The 16853-nt window shown below is 43.1% G+C and overlaps 1 pseudogene; it reads left to right on the forward strand.

Annotated features, from left to right (window-relative positions):
- The window catches only part of LOC118372857 (piezo-type mechanosensitive ion channel component 2-like), a 323332-nt pseudogene that overhangs the window by 78279 nt on the left and 228200 nt on the right, over positions 1–16853 (forward strand).

The following is a 16853-nucleotide window of genomic DNA, read 5'->3' on the forward strand; positions in this document are numbered from 1 at the left end:
TAGAATGTTGTAGTGTCATGTTAATGGGGTTCTAACATGGCTGTTATAGAATGGTGTAGTGTCATGTTAATGGGGTTCTAACATGGCTGATATAGTATGTTGTAGTGTCATGTTAATGGGGTTCTAACATGGCTGTTATAGAATGTTGTAGTGTCATGTTAATGGGGTTCTTACATGGCTGATATAGTATGTTGTAGTGTCATGTTAATGGGGCTCTAACAAGGCTGTTATAGAATGTTGTAGTGTCATGTTAATGGGGTTCTAACATGGCTGATATAGAATGTTGTAGTGTCATGTTAATGGGGTTCTAACATGGCTGTTATAGAATGTTGTAGTGTCATGTTAATGGGGTTCTAACATGGCTGTTATAGAATGTTGTAGTGTCATGTTAATGGGGTTCTAACATGGCTGATATAGAATGTTGTAGTGTCATGTTAATGGGGTTCTAACATGGCTGTTATATAATGTTGTAGTGTCATGTTAATGGGGTTCTAACATGGCTGTTATATAATGTTGTAGTGTCATGTTAATGGGGTTCTAACATGGCTGTTATAGAATGTTGTAGTGTCATGTTAATGGGGTTCTAACATGGCTGTTATAGAATGTTGTAGTGTCATGTTAATGGAGCTCTAACAAGGCTGTTATAGAATGTTGTAGTGTCATGTTAATGGGGTTCTAACATGAGTGTTATATAATGTTATAGTGTCATGTTAATGGGGTTCTAACATGGCTGTTATAGAATGTTGTAGTGTCATGTTAATGGGGTTCTAACATGGCTGATATAGTATGTTGTAGTGTCATGTTAATGGGGCTCTAACATGGCTGTTATAGAATGTTGTAGTGTCATGTTAATGGGGTTCTAACATGGCTGATATAGAATGTTGTAGTGTCATGTTAATGGGGTTCTAACATGGCTGTTATATAATGTTGTAGTGTCATGTTAATGGGGTTCTAACATGGCTGTTATATAATGTTGTAGTGTCATGTTAATGGGGTTCTAACATGGCTGTTATAGAATGTTGTAGTGTCATGTTAATGGGGTTCTAACATGGCTGTTATAGAATGTTGTAGTGTCATGTTAATGGAGCTCTAACAAGGCTGTTATAGAATGTTGTAGTGTCATGTTAATGGGGCTCTAACATGAGTGTTATATAATGTTATAGTGTCATGTTAATGGGGTTCTAACATGGCTGTTATAGAATGTTGTAGTGTCATGTTAATGGGGTTCTAACATGGCTGATATAGTATGTTGTAGTGTCATGTTAATGGGGCTCTAACATGGCTGTTATAGAATGTTGTAGTGTCATGTTAATGGGGTTCTAACATGGCTGTTATAGAATGTTGTAGTGTCATGTTAATGGGGTTCTAACATGGCTGTTATAGAATGTTGTAGTGTCATGTTAATGGGGTTCTAACATGGCTGTTATAGAATGTTGTAGTGTCATGTTAATGGGGTTCTAACATGGCTGATATAGTATGTTGTAGTGTCATGTTAATGGGGCTCTAACAAGCCTGTTATAGAATGTTGTAGTGTCATGCTAATGGGGTTCTAACATGGCTGATATAGAATGTTGTAGTGTCATGTTAATGGGGTTCTAACATGGCTGTAATATAATGTTGTAGTCTCATGTTAATGGGGTTCTAACATGGCTGTTATGGAATGTTGTAGTGGCATGTTAATGGGGTTCTAACATGGCTGTTATAGAATGTTGTAGTGTCATGTTAATGGGGCTCTAACATGGCTGTTATAGAATGTTGTAGTGTCATGTTAATGGGTTTCTAACATGGCTGTTATAGAATGTTGTAGTGTCATGTTAATGGGGTTCTAACATGGCTGTTATAGAATGTTGTAGTGTCATGTTAATGGGGTTCTAACATGGCTGTTATAGAATGTTGTAGTGTCATGTTAATGGGGCTCTAACATGAGTGTTATATAATGTTATAGTGTCATGTTAATGGGGTTCTAACATGGCTGTTATAGAATGTTGTAGTGTCATGTTAATGGGGTTCTAACATGGCTGATATAGTATGTTGTAGTGTCATGTTAATGGGGCTCTAACATGGCTGTTATAGAATGTTGTAGTGTCATGTTAATGGGGTTCTAACATGGCTGTTATAGAATGTTGTAGTGTCATGTTAATGGGGTTCTAACATGGCTGTTATAGAATGTTGTAGTGTCATGTTAATGGGGTTCTAACATGGCTGTTATAGAATGTTGTAGTGTCATGTTAATGGGGTTCTAACATGGCTGTTATAGAATGTTGTAGTGTCATGTTAATTGGGCTCTAACAATGCTGTTATAGAATGTTGTAGTGTCATGTTAATGGGGTTCTAACATGGCTGTTATAGAATGTTGTAGTGTCATGTTAATGGGGTTCTAACATGGCTGTTATAGAATGTTGTAGTGTCATGTTAATGGGGTTCTAACATGGCTGTTATAGAATGTTGTAGTGTCATGTTAATGGGGTTCTAACATGGCTGTTATAGAATGTTGTAGTGTCATGTTAATGGGGTTCTAACATGAGTGTTATAGAATGTTGTAGTGTCATGTTAATGGGGTTCTAACATGGCTGTTATAGAATGTTGTAGTGTCATGTTAATGGGGTTCTAACATGGCTGTTATAGAATGTTCTAGTGTCATGTTAATGGGGTTCTAACATGGCTGATATAGTATGTTGTAGTGTCATGTTAATGGGGTTCTAACATGGCTGTTATAGAATGTTGTAGTGTCATGTTAATGGGGTTCTTACATGGCTGATATAGTATGTTGTAGTGTCATGTTAATGGGGCTCTAACAAGGCTGTTATAGAATGTTGTAGTGTCATGTTAATGGGGTTCTAACATGGCTGATATAGAATGTTGTAGTGTCATGTTAATGGGGTTCTAACATGGCTGTTATATAATGTTGTAGTGTCATGTTAATGGGGTTCTAACATGGCTGTTATAGAATGTTGTAGTGTCATGTTAATGGGGTTCTAACATGGCTGATATAGAATGTTGTAGTGTCATGTTAATGGGGTTCTAACATGGCTGTTATATAATGTTGTAGTGTCATGTTAATGGGGTTCTAACATGGCTGTTATATAATGTTGTAGTGTCATGTTAATGGGGTTCTAACATGGCTGTTATAGAATGTTGTAGTGTCATGTTAATGGGGTTCTAACATGGCTGTTATAGAATGTTGTAGTGTCATGTTAATGGAGCTCTAACAAGGCTGTTATAGAATGTTGTAGTGTCATGTTAATGGGGTTCTAACATGGCTGATATAGAATGTTGTAGTGTCATGTTAATGGGGTTCTAACATGGCTGTAATAGAATGTTGTAGTGTCATGTTAATGGGGTTCTAACATGGCTGATATAGAATGTTGTAGTGTCATGTTAATGGGGTTCTAACATGGCTGTTATAGAATGGTCTAGTGTAATGTTAATGGGGTTCTAACATGGCTGATATAGTATGTTGTAGTGTCATGTTAATGGGGTTCTAACATGGCTGTTATAGAATGTTGTAGTGTCATGTTAATGGGGTTCTTACATGGCTGATATAGTATGTTGTAGTGTCATGTTAATGGGGCTCTAACAAGGCTGTTATAGAATGTTGTAGTGTCATGTTAATGGGGTTCTAACATGGCTGATATAGAATGTTGTAGTGTCATGTTAATGGGGTTCTAACATGGCTGTTATAGAATGTTGTAGTGTCATGTTAATGGGGTTCTAACATGGCTGTTATAGAATGTTGTAGTGTCATGTTAATGGGGTTCTAACAAGGCTGTTATAGAATGTTATAGTGTCATGTTAATGGGGTTAATGGTCTAACATGGCTAAGAATGTTGTAGTGTCATGTTAATGGGGTTCTAACATGGCTGATATAGAATGTTGTAGTGTCATGTTAATGGGGTTCTAACATGGCTGTTATAGAATGTTGTAGTGTCATGTTAATGGGGTTCTAACATGGCTGATATAGAATGTTGTAGTGTCATGTTAATGGGGTTCTAACATGGCTGTAATAGAATGTTGTAGTGTCATGTTAATGGGGTTCTAACATGGCTGATATAGAACGTTGTAGTGTCATGTTAATGGGTCTCTACTTCACTTGCTTTGACAATGTTAACATGAGTTTCCCATGCCAATAATGCACTTAAAATGTAATTGAAAATGAGAGAGAAAGAGAGTGAAAGAGACAGTGAAAGACAGAGAGAGAGAGAGAGAGAAAGAAAGAAAGACAGACAGACAGAGAAGGTGAGATTGAGAGAGATTGTGAGAAAGAGAGCGACCGAGAGAGAGAGAGAGAGCACCAATTTGTAAAGCGGGAAGAGGTAGCCTAAAATAACTAAGACCTTCCAGAAGAAAGATTTGTGTCTGAGTCTCTGAGTTGTGTTTGTTGGTATAAGACTGTCTGCCTCTGTAGTGTCTGAACCATAGAGAGCGGACCTCCCCATTCAGGTCATAATGGGTGGAGATTCCATTTCAACGGTCTCCACCACAGCACCACCATCAGTAGGATATTCAACACCTAACTGCTCAACTAATATACCTGCACATTGATTTGCCATTAGTCTAGATTAGTCTGTAGTCTCCAGTCACAATGTGTTTTCTCTGGAACTAAGGCATTATCAGCTGTGGGTCATTTTCTGCATGAGGTGAATAGAAAATAATAGAGTCCCTGGAAATCTGTCTTGAAATACACAACGGCAACCAGGAACACTTCAGGTAGCAGAGAAACGAAGCCCTACCTGCAGAGAAACAAAGCCCTACCTGCAGAGAAACAAAGCCCTACCTGCAGAGAAACACAGCCCTACCTGCAGAGAAACAAAGCCCTACCTGCAGAGAAACAAAGCCCAACCTGCAGAGAAACAAAGCCCTACCTGCAGAGAAACCAGCCTACCTGCAGAGAAACAAAGCCCTACCTGCAGAGAAACAAAGCCCAACCTGCAGAGAAACAAAGCCCTACCTGCAGAGAAACAAAGCCAAGCCCTACCTGCAGAGAAACGCAGCCCTACCTGCAGAGAAACAAAGCCAAGCCCTACCTGCAGAGAAACAAAGCCCTACCTGCAGAGAAACAAAGCCCTACCTGCAGAGAAACAAAGCCCTACCTGCAGAGAAACAAAGCCCTACCTGCAGAGAAACAAAGCCCTACCCGCAGAGAAACAAAGCCCTACCCGCAGAGAAACAAAGCCCTACCTGCAGAGAAACAAAGCCCTACCTGCAGAGAAACAAAGCCCTACCTGCAGAGAAACAAAGCCCTACCTGCAGAGAAACAAAGCCCTACCTGCAGAGAAACAAAGCCCTACCTGCAGAGAAACAAAGCCCTACCTGCAGAGAAACAAGCCCTACCTGCAGAGAAACAAGCCCTACCTGCAGAGAAACAAAGCCCTACCTGCAGAGAAACAAAGCCCAACCTGCAGAGAAACAAAGCCCAACCTGCAGAGAAACAAAGCCCTACCTGCAGAGAAACAAAGCCAAGCCCTACCTGCAGAGAAACGAAGCCCTACCTGCAGAGAAACACAACCTGAAGAGAAATTAAGCCAAGCCCTACCTGCAGAGAAACGAAGCCCTACCTGCAGAGAAACAAAGCCCTACCTGCAGAGAAACAAAGCCCTACCTGCAGAGAAACAAAGCCCTACACCCGCAAGCCAAAGCCCTACCTGCAGAGAAACAAGCCCTACCTGCAGAGAAACAAAGCCCTACCTGCAGAGAAACAAAGCCCTACCTGCAGAGAAACAAAGCCCCCTACCTGCAGAGAAACAAAACCTGCAGAGAAACAAAGCCCTACCTGCAGAGAAACCCCTACCTGCAGAGAAACAAAGCCAAGCCCTACCTGCAGAGAAACGATGCCCTACCTGCAGAGAAACCCCCTACCTGCAGAGAAACTAAGCCCAACCTGCAGAGAAACCCTACCTGCAGAGAAACAAAGCCACGCCCTACCTGCAGAGAAACAAAGCCAAGCCCTACCTGCAGAGAAACCAAGCCCTACCTGCAGAGAAACAGAAACGCCAAGCCCTACCTGCAGAGAAACAAAGCCCTACCTGCAGAGCCCCCTACCTGCAGAGAAACGCCCTACCTGCAGAGAAACAAAGCCCTACCTGCAGAGAAACAAAGCCCTACCTGCAAGAAACAAAGCCCTACCTGCAGAGAAACAAAGCCCTACCTGCAGAGAAACCCCAACCTGCAGAGAAACAAAGCCACGCCCTACCTGCAGAGAAACCCCTACCTGCAGAGAAACAAAGCCCTACCTGCAGAGAAACAAAGCCAAGCCCTACCTGCAGAGAAACAAAGCCCTACCTGCAGAGAAACAAAGCCCTACCTGCAGAGAAACTAAGCCCTACCTGCAGAGAAACCTGCAGAGAAACAAACCTGCAGAGAAACAAAGCCCTACCCGCAGAGAAACCCCTGCAGAGAAACAAAGCCCTACCTGCAGAGAAACAAAGCCCTACCTGCAGAGCCCCTACCTGCAGAGAAACAAAGCCCTACCTGCCAAAGCCCTACCTGCAGAGAAACAAAGCCACCTGCAGCCCTACCTGCAGAGAAACAAAGCCCTACCTGCAGAGAAACTAAGCCCTACCTGCAGAGAAACAAAGCCTACCTGCAGAGAAACCTGCAGAGAAACAAAGCCCTACCTGCAGAGAAACAAAGCCACCTGCAGAGAAACCCTACCTGCAGAGAAACAAAGCCCTACCTGCAGAGAAACCAAGCCCTACCTGCAGAAACCTGCAGAGAAACAAAGCCAAGCCCTACCTGCAGAGAAACAAAGCCCTACCTGCAGAGAAACAAAGCCCTACCTGCAGAGAAACAAAGCCCTAGAGAAACCCTGCAGAGAAACAAGCCCTACCTGCCCTACCCAGCAGAGAACAAAGAAACAAAGCAAAGCCCTACCTGCAGAGAAACAAAGCCCCCTACCTGCAGAGAAACAAAGCTACCTGCACCAGCCCCTACCTGCAGAAAACGAAGCCCTACCTGCAGAGAAACAAAACAAAGCCCTACCTGCAGCCCTACCTGCAGAGAAACAAAGCCCTACCTGCAGAGAAACAAAGCCCTACCTGCAGAGAGAAACCCAAACCCTACCTGCAGAGCCCTACCTGCAGAGAAACAAAGCCCTACCTGCAGAGAAACAAAGCAGAGAAACACAGCCCTAACTGCAGAGAAACGCCCTACCTGCAGAGAAACAAGCCCTACCTGCAGAGAAACAAAGCCCTACCTGCAGAGAAACAAAGCCCTACCTGCAGAGAAACAAAGCCCTACCTGCAGAGAAACAAAGCCCTACCTGCAGAGAAACAAGCCCTACCTGCAGAGAAACAAAGCCCTACCTGCAGAGAAACAAAGCCCTACCTGCAGAGAAACAAAGCCCTACCTGCAGAAAACAGCCCTACCTGCAGAGAACAAAGCCCTACCTGCAGAGAAACAAAGCCCTACCTGCAGAGAAACAAAGCCCTACCTGCAGAGAAACAAAGCCCTACCTGCAGAGAAACAAAGCCCTACCTGCAGAGAAACAAAGCCCTACCTGCAGAGAAACAAAGCCCTACCTGCAGAGAAACAAAGCCCTACCTGCAGAGAAACTAAGCCCTACCTGCAGAGAAACTAAGCCCTACCTGCCCCCTACCTGCAGAGAAACAAAGCCCTACCTGCAGAGAAACAAAGCCCTACCTGCAGAGAAACAAAGCCCTACCTGCAGAGAAACAAGAGAAACAACGCCCTACCTGCAGAGAAACAAAGCCCTACCTGCAGAGAAACAAGAGCCCCTACCTGCAGAGAAACAAGCCCTACCTGCAGAGAAACTAAGCCCTACCTGCACCTGCAGAGAAACAACGCCCTACCTGCAGAGAAACAAAGCCCTACCTGCAGAGAAACGCAGCCCTACCTGCAAGCCCTACCTGCAGAGAAACAAAGCCCTACCTGCAGAGAAACAAAGCCCTACCTGCAGAGAAACAAAGCCCTACCTGCAGAGAAACAAAGCCCTACCTGCAGAGAAAGAGAAACAAAGCCCTACCTGCAGAGAAACAAAGCCCTACCTGCAGAGAAACAAAGCCCTACCTGCAGAGAGAAACAAAGCCCTACCTGCAGAGAAACCCCTACCTGCAGAGAAACAAAGCCCTACCTGCAGAGAAACAACCTGCAGAGAAACCCCCTACCTGCAGAGAAACAAAGCCCTACCTGCAGAGAAACAAAGCCCTACCTGCAGAGAAACAAAGCCCTACCTGCAGAGAAACAAAGCCCTACCTGCAGAGAAACAAAGCCCTACCTGCAGAGAAACAAAGCCCTACCTACCCGCAGAGAAACAAAGCCCTACCAGCAGAGAAACAAAGCCCTACCTGCAGAGAAACAAAGCCCTAAGAGAAACAAAGCCCTACCTGCAGAGAAACAAAGCCCTACCTGCAGAGAAACAAAGCCCTACCTGCAGAGAAACAAAGCCCTACCTGCAGAGAAACAAAGCCCTACCTGCAGAGAAACAAAGCCCTACCTGCAGAGAAACAAAGCCCTACCTGCAGAGAAACAAAGCCCTACCTGCAGAGAAACAAAGCCCTACCTGCAGAGAAACAAAGCCCTACCTGCAGAGAAACAAAGCCCTACCTGCAGAGAAACAAAGCCCTACCTGCAGAGAAACAAAGCCCTACCTGCAGAGAAACAAAGCCCTACCTGCAGAGAAACGAAGCCCTACCTGCAGAGAAACAAAGCCCTACCTGCCCTAGAGAAACAAAGCCCTACCTGCAGAGAAACAAAGCCCTACCTGCAGAGAAACAAAGCCCTACCTGCAGAGAAACAAAGCCCAGAGAAACACCTGCAGAGAAACAAAGCCCTACCTGCAGAGAAACAAAGCCCTACCTGCAAGAAACAAAGCCTACCTGCAGAGAAACAAAGCCCTACCTGCAGAGAAACAAAGCCCTACCTGCAGAGAAACAAAGCCCTACCTGCAGAGAAACAAAGCCCTACCTGCAGAGAAACAAAGCCCTACCTGCAGAGAAACAAAGCCCTACCTGCAGAGAAACAAAGCCCTACCTGCAGAGAAACAAAGCCCTACCTGCAGAGAAACAAAGCCCTACCTGCAGAGAAACAAAGCCCTACCTGCAGAGAAACAAAGCCCTACCTGCAGAGAAACAAAGCCCTACCTGCAGAGAAACAAAGCCCTACCTGCAGAGAAACAAAGCCCTACCTGCAGAGAAACAAAGCCCTACCTGCAGAGAAAAGCCCATCCTACTCTGATGATGTTCTTCTGTGTTTCCTCTCCAGGTTCCGTGTGGGAGAGATCCATACGACAGATCGGCTTTGAGAGGTAAGAGATAAGGAAAACATGTACAGTACATAGGTAAGAGTTAATAAAGTGAATAATGTTATTATTATATACAGTATTTCTGCTGTATATCTCATGTACATCATTTCTGACGTTAATAAAATATCAAACCTGAATAGAAGTGTCACACATTAGAGGACAGCAGAACGTACCACAGATGAGAATATCTTGTGAAATATATCACCCACTATCTGTCTTAGAGAGATACCTTTTTTTGGTGCGTATGGAACATTTCTGGGTTCTTTTATTTAATCTCATGATAAATGGGACCAACACTTTATTTTTGTTCAGTATAATTAGTTAGGGCTCTGGTTAAAAGTAGTGCACTATGTAGGGAATAGGGTACAATTTGGGACACATACTAGGTTTCTAAATGCTTCTGATGGTTCTGACCTGTCCTTCTCAACCTGCGGTTTCTGTTGATGTTAAACCTCATTATGTCTGTGAGTGTTGATGTTAAACCTCATTATGTCTGTCAGTCTGTTGACGTTAAACCTCATTATGTCTGTGAGTCTGTTGACCTTAAACCTCATTATGTCTGTGAGTGTTGATGTTAAACCTCATTATGTCTGTGAGTCTGTTGATGTTAAACCTCATTATGTCTGTGAGTGTTGATGTTAAACCTCATTATGTCTGTCAGTCTGTTGATGTTAAACCTCATTATGTCTGTGAGTCTGTTGACCTTAAACCTCATTATGTCTGTGAGTCTGTTGACGTTAAACCTCATTATGTCTGTTAGTGTTGATGTTAAACCTCATTATGTCTGTGAGTCTGTTGACGTTAAACCTCATTATGTCTGTCAGTCTGTTGATGTTAAACCTCATTATGTCTGTGAGTCTGTTGACGTTAAACCTCATTATGTCTGTGAGTCTGTTGACGTTAAACCTCATTATGTCTGTGAGTCTGTTGATGTTAAACCTCATTATGTCTGTGAGTGTTGACGTTAAACCTCATTATGTCTGTCAGTCTGTTGATGTTAAACCTCATTATGTCTGTGAGTCTGTTGATGTTAAACCTCATTATGTCTGTGAGTGTTGACGTTAAACCTCATTATGTCTGTGAGTGTTGACGTTAAACCTCATTATGTCTGTGAGTGTTGACGTTAAACCTCATTATGTCTGTGAGTCTGTTGATGTTAAACCTCATTATGTCTGTGAGTGTTGACGTTAAACCTCATTATGTCTGTGAGTGTTGACGTTAAACCTCATTATGTCTGTCAGTCTGTTGACGTTAAACCTCATTATGTCTGTCAGTCTGTTGACGTTAAACCTCATTATGTCTGTGAGTCTGTTGACCTTAAACCTCATTATGTCTGTGAGTCTGTTGACGTTAAACCTCATTATGTCTGTGAGTCTGTTGACGTTAAACCTCATTATGTCTGTGAGTCTGTTGACGTTAAACCTCATTATGTCTGTGAGTGTTGACGTTAAACCTCATTATGTCTGTCAGTCTGTTGACCTTAAACCTCATTATGTCTGTGAGTCTGTTGATGTTAAACCTCATTATGTCTGTGAGTGTTGATGTTAAACCTCATTATGTCTGTGAGTCTGTTGACGTTAAACCTGATTATGTCTGTGAGTGTTGACGTTAAACCTCATTATGTCTGTGAGTCTGTTGACGTTAAACCTCATTATGTCTGTGAGTCTGTTGACGTTAAACCTCATTATGTCTGTCAGTCTGTTGACGTTGAACCTCATTATGTCTGTGAGTGTTGACGTTAAACCTCATTATGTCTGTGAGTCTGTTGACGTTAAACCTCATTATGTCTGTGAGTGTTGATGTTAAACCTCATTATGTCTGTCAGTCTGTTGACGTTAAACCTCATTATGTCTGTGAGTGTTGACGTTAAACCTCATTATGTCTGTGAGTGTTGATGTTAAACCTCATTATGTCTGTGAGTCTGTTGACGTTAAACCTCATTATGTCTGTGAGTCTGTTGACGTTAAACCTCATTATGTCTGTCAGTCTGTTGACGTTAAACCTCATTATGTCTGTGAGTGTTGATGTTAAACCTCATTATGTCTGTCAGTCTGTTGACCTTAAACCTCATTATGTCTGTGAGTCTGTTGACGTTAAACCTCATTATGTCTGTGAGTGTTGACGTTAAACCTCATTATGTCTGTTAGTGTTGATGTTAAACCTCATGTCTGTGAGTCTGTTAACGTTAAACCTCATTATGTCTGTGAGTCTGTTGACGTTAAACCTCATTATGTCTGTGAGTCTGTTGACGTTAAACCTCATTATGTCTGTGAGTCTGTTGACCTTAAACCTCATTATGTCTGTCAGTCTGTTGATGTTAAACCTCATTATGTCTGTGAGTCTGTTGATGTTAAACCTCATTATGTCTGTGAGTGTTGATGTTAAACCTCATTATGTCTGTGAGTCTGTTGACGTTAAACCTCATTATGTCTGTGAGTGTTGATGTTAAACCTCATTATGTCTGTGAGTCTGTTGATGTTAAACCTCATTATGTCTGTGAGTGTTGATGTTAAACCTCATTATGTCTGTGAGTCTGTTGATGTTAAACCTCATTATGTCTGTGAGTCTGTTGACCTTAAACCTCATTATGTCTGTCAGTCTGTTGATGTTAAACCTCATTATGTCTGTGAGTCTGTTGATGTTAAACCTCATTATGTCTGTGAGTCTGTTGACCTTAAACCTCATTATGTCTGTGAGTGTTGATGTTAAACCTCATTATGTCTGTGAGTGTTGATGTTAAACCTCATTATGTCTGTGAGTCTGTTGACATTAAACCTCATTATGTCTGTGAGTCTGTTGACCTTAAACCTCATTATGTCTGTCAGTCTGTTGATGTTAAACCTCATTATGTCTGTGAGTCTGTTGATGTTAAACCTCATTATGTCTGTGAGTGTTGATGTTAAACCTCATTATGTCTGTGAGTCTGTTGACGTTAAACCTCATTATGTCTGTGAGTGTTGATGTTAAACCTCATTATGTCTGTGAGTCTGTTGACCTTAAACCTCATTATGTCTGTGAGTCCGTTGACGTTAAACCTCATTATGTCTGTTAGTGTTGATGTTAAACCTCATTATGTCTGTGAGTCTGTTGACGTTAAACCTCATTATGTCTGTGAGTGTTGATGTTAAACCTCATTATGTCTGTGAGTCTGTTGACGTTAAACCTCATTATGTCTGTGAGTCTGTTGACGTTAAACCTCATTATGTCTGTCAGTCTGTTGATGTTAAACCTCATTATGTCTGTGAGTCTGTTGATGTTAAACCTCATTATGTCTGTGAGTGTTGATGTTAAACCTCATTATGTCTGTGAGTCTGTTGACGTTAAACCTCATTATGTCTGTGAGTGTTGATGTTAAACCTCATTATGTCTGTGAGTCTGTTGACCTTAAACCTCATTATGTCTGTGAGTCCGTTGACGTTAAACCTCATTATGTCTGTGAGTGTTGATGTTAAACCTCATTATGTCTGTGAGTCTGTTGACGTTAAACCTCATTATGTCTGTGAGTGTTGATGTTAAACCTCATTATGTCTGTGAGTGTTGATGTTAAACCTCATTATGTCTGTGAGTCTGTTGACGTTAAACCTCATTATGTCTGTGAGTGTTGATGTTAAACCTCATTATGTCTGTGAGTGTTGATGTTAAACCTCATTATGTCTGTGAGTGTTGATGTTAAACCTCATTATGTCTGTGATTCTGTTGACTTTAAACCTCATTATGTCTGTGAGTCTGTTGACGTTAAACCTCATTATGTCTGTCAGTCATTTATCTACACTAATTGAAGTGGATTTAACAAGTGATATCTATAAGGGATCATAGTTTTCACCTGGATTCACCTGGTCAGTCTATGTCATGGAAAGCTCATGTTTTGTAGAGAAATTTGGCTGGCTGAATCTATGAACATAGAACTCAGTGGTTTCTCCATGAAGTGGCACGATCAGACAACGTAGGACTCGGGCTCGTCCAAAGAGGGAGGGGCCTTTCAATAAACAGCAACTGGTGCGTTGCTTCCAGTTTTAAGGAAAATCTCAAGATTTTGCTCACCTGATATAGAATACCTCATGCTAAGCTGCACACTTTTTTTTTTTATCTACTAAGAGAGTTCTCATCCGTAATTATCGATGCTTTCTACATTTCTCCACAGGCCAACACCACTGTGGCACTCAACAAACTGTATTGAATAAAACAACACACCCAGAGGCAGCGTTTATGGTGGACGGAGACTTAAAAACCATCCTACCTCATTTCTACCAACATGTATCCTGCGCCACTAGGGGGTGCTAAACTCCGGACCACTTTTATTCTACACACAGAAATGCATAACAGGCCCTCCCTCTGGCAAATCTGACCACGACTCTATCCTCCTGCTTCCTATTTACAAACAAAAGCTAAAACAGGAAGTACCAGTGACACGCTCAATACAGAAGTGGTCAGATGAAGCAGACGCGAGGATACACGACTGCTTTGCTAGTACAGACTGGGATATGTTCTGCTATTCATCCAATACCACATCGGTCATCAATATGTGCATCGACGACATCATCCACACAGTGACTATTCCACACAGTGACTATAATGTATCCAAACATAAAACCATGGGTTACAGGAAATATCAGTGCTGGGCTAAAGGCTAGAGTCACCGCTTTCAAGGAACGGGAAAAACGGACGCGCTACAACCTCCAACTAGACATCAAACAGGAAAAATGAGAATATAGGAGGAAGGTGGAATCTTGTTTTCATCAGCTACAATGCTCATTGTATGTGGCAGGGCTTACAGACGATAACGGACTACATAGGGAAACCCAGCCGTGAGATGCCCAGTGACGCAGCCTTCCAAACGAGCTAAATGCCTTTTATACTCGCGTAAAGGAAAACAACACCAAGTCTTGCATGAAAGCCCCTGTTGTTCTGGATGACTGTGAGATCTCGCTCTCTATGACCGATGTGAGTAAACAGCAAGGCCTTCGGGCCAGATAGAATACTAGGGCACATTCTCAAAGCATTCACAGACCAGCTGAAAAGTGACTTCACTGACGTTTTCGATCTCTCTTTGTCTGTAATCCCAACATATTTCAAGCTGACCACCACTGTCCCTGTCCCCAAGAACTCCAAGGTAACCTGCCTAAATGCCTATTGCTTTGTAGCACACATCTGTAAGTATGAAGTGCTTTGGAAGGCTGATCATGACACACATCAACACCATCATCCCAGATGCCCTAGAGCCACTCCTATTCGCATGCTGCCTCAACAGATGACTCCGGTTCAGACTACGGATCAGTGTTCAAGACCATAGTGCCCTCCAAGCTCATCACCAAGCTTGGGACCCTGGGAATGAACACCTCCCGCTGTAATTGGATCCTGGACTTCCTGATGGGCCGGCCCAAGGTGGTGAGGGTAGGCAATAACACCCCCGTCATGCTGTCCCTCAACACGGGGGCCTCCCAGAGGTGTGTGCTTAGTCCCCTCCTGTACTCCCTGTTCATCCATGACTGAGTACAGTAGTAGGCCAGATCACAGACAGCGATGAGACAACCTACAGGGATTAGGTCAGAGACTTTGCAGTGTGGTGCCATGACAACAACCTCTCCCTCAATGTTGGTAAAGCCAAGGAGTTGATTGTGGACTACAGGAGAAAGAGGGGAGAGCCTGCCTCCATCCACATCGACGGGGTTGTAGTGGAGCGGGTTGAGAGCTTCAGGTTCCTTGGTGTCCACATCACTAAGAAATTAACGTGGTCCACATGCCCCCGCATAGTAATGAAGAGGGCATGACAGCGCCTCGTGCCCCTCAGGAGGCTGAAAAGATTTGGCATGGGCCAATCAGATCCTCAAAAAGTTCTACATCTGCACCATCGAGAGCATCTTGACAGGCTGATTGTAGTGTAACAACGGTAAGTCTAATCTGTTTCTGTCTGTCTCTCTGTGTCCAGTGTGATAGGTGCAGATGCAGGGAACGGTATCCGTGTGTTTCTCCCTGACGTAGGGATGTTTCTAACTGGTCTGGGCTGCTGGCTGTTGTGTCACAGTCTGGTCCAAAACAGACCACCAGAGGACGTGGTTTACGACTTCGAACCGGAGGAAGGGGTGAGTGGAGGAACACACGCACACGCACACGCACACGCACACACACACACACACACACACACACACACACACACACACACACACACACACACACACACACACACACACACACACACACACACACACACACACACACACACACACACACACACACACACACACACACACACACACACACACACACACACACACTTTTCGTTTTCTTCCATTTATTAAACTGAAGTTGAACTCTAATGAAAACATTTATTACAATACAACCTTATATTTTTCTGTTATAAAATCAGTTGATTTCCTTTGGTTAACATGAATTTATCATCACAACAATTACTTCACAAATGTTATGAATTGGTTATGAAATATGAAATACCTGAAGGCTTTAAAGGTTTTATTATAAATCAAATCAAATCAAATGCAACATGGTTAGCAGATGTTAATGCGAGTGTTTCGAAATGCTTGTGCTTCTAGTTCCCGAAGGTGCAGTAATATCTAACAAGTAATCTATGCTACGGGGCGGTAGTCATTTAGTTTAGTTTTCTTTGCCTTCTTGGGTACAGGAACAATGCTAGCCATCTTGAAGCATGTTGGGGGACAGCACTGGGACAACTGGGATAGGGAGAGATTGAATATGTCCGTAATCACTCCAGTCAGCTGGTCTGTGCATTGCTCTGAGGACGTGGCTATGGATGCCGTTTGGGCCAGCAGCCTTGTGTGGTTTAACACATTTAAATGTTTTACTCACGTCGTCCACGGAGAATGCGGGTGCTGACCTTGTTAGCGGGCCGCAATGGTGGCACTGCATTGTCCTCAAAGCGGGCAAAGAAGATGTTTAGTTTGTCTGGAAGCGTAACGTCGGTACCCGTGACATGGCTGGTTTTCTTTTTTGTTGTCCGTGATTTCCTGTAGAAATATGCCACATATGTCTTGTGTCTGAGCCGTTGAATTGCGACTCCAATTTGTCCCTCTACCAACATTTTGCTTGTTTGATTGCCTTGGGGAGGGAATAACTACAATGTTTATATTTCAGCCGTATTCCCAGACCTTTTTCCATGGTTAAATGCGGTGGTTTGCTCTTTCAGTTTTACCCGTCCATGGTTTCTGGTTAGGGTAGGTTTTAATAGTCACAGTGGGTACAACATCTCCAATGCACTTCTTTATAAATCACCGAGTCAGCGTATAGGTCTATGATGTTCTCTGAGGCTGACCGGAACATATTCCAGTCCGCGGGATCAAAACAATCTTGAAGCGTGGCTTCTGATTGGTCAGACCAGCGTTGAATGGTTCTAGTCACTGGTACATCCTGTTTGAGTTTCTGCCTATAGGCTGGGAGGAGCAAGATGGCGTCGTGGTCGGATTTGCCGAAGGGAGGACGGGGGAGGGCTTTGTATGCATCACGGAAGTTAGTAGCAGTGTATTACCCCTGCACGTAGTGCAATCAATATGCTGATAGATTTTAGGTAGCCTTGTTCTCAAATTTGCTTTGTTAAAATCCCCAGCTACAATAAATGTTGCCTCAG

The sequence above is a fragment of the Oncorhynchus keta genome, chromosome 15 (genome assembly GCF_023373465.1).
Source record: "Oncorhynchus keta strain PuntledgeMale-10-30-2019 chromosome 15, Oket_V2, whole genome shotgun sequence".
Taxonomy (NCBI): Eukaryota; Metazoa; Chordata; class Actinopteri; order Salmoniformes; family Salmonidae; genus Oncorhynchus; species Oncorhynchus keta.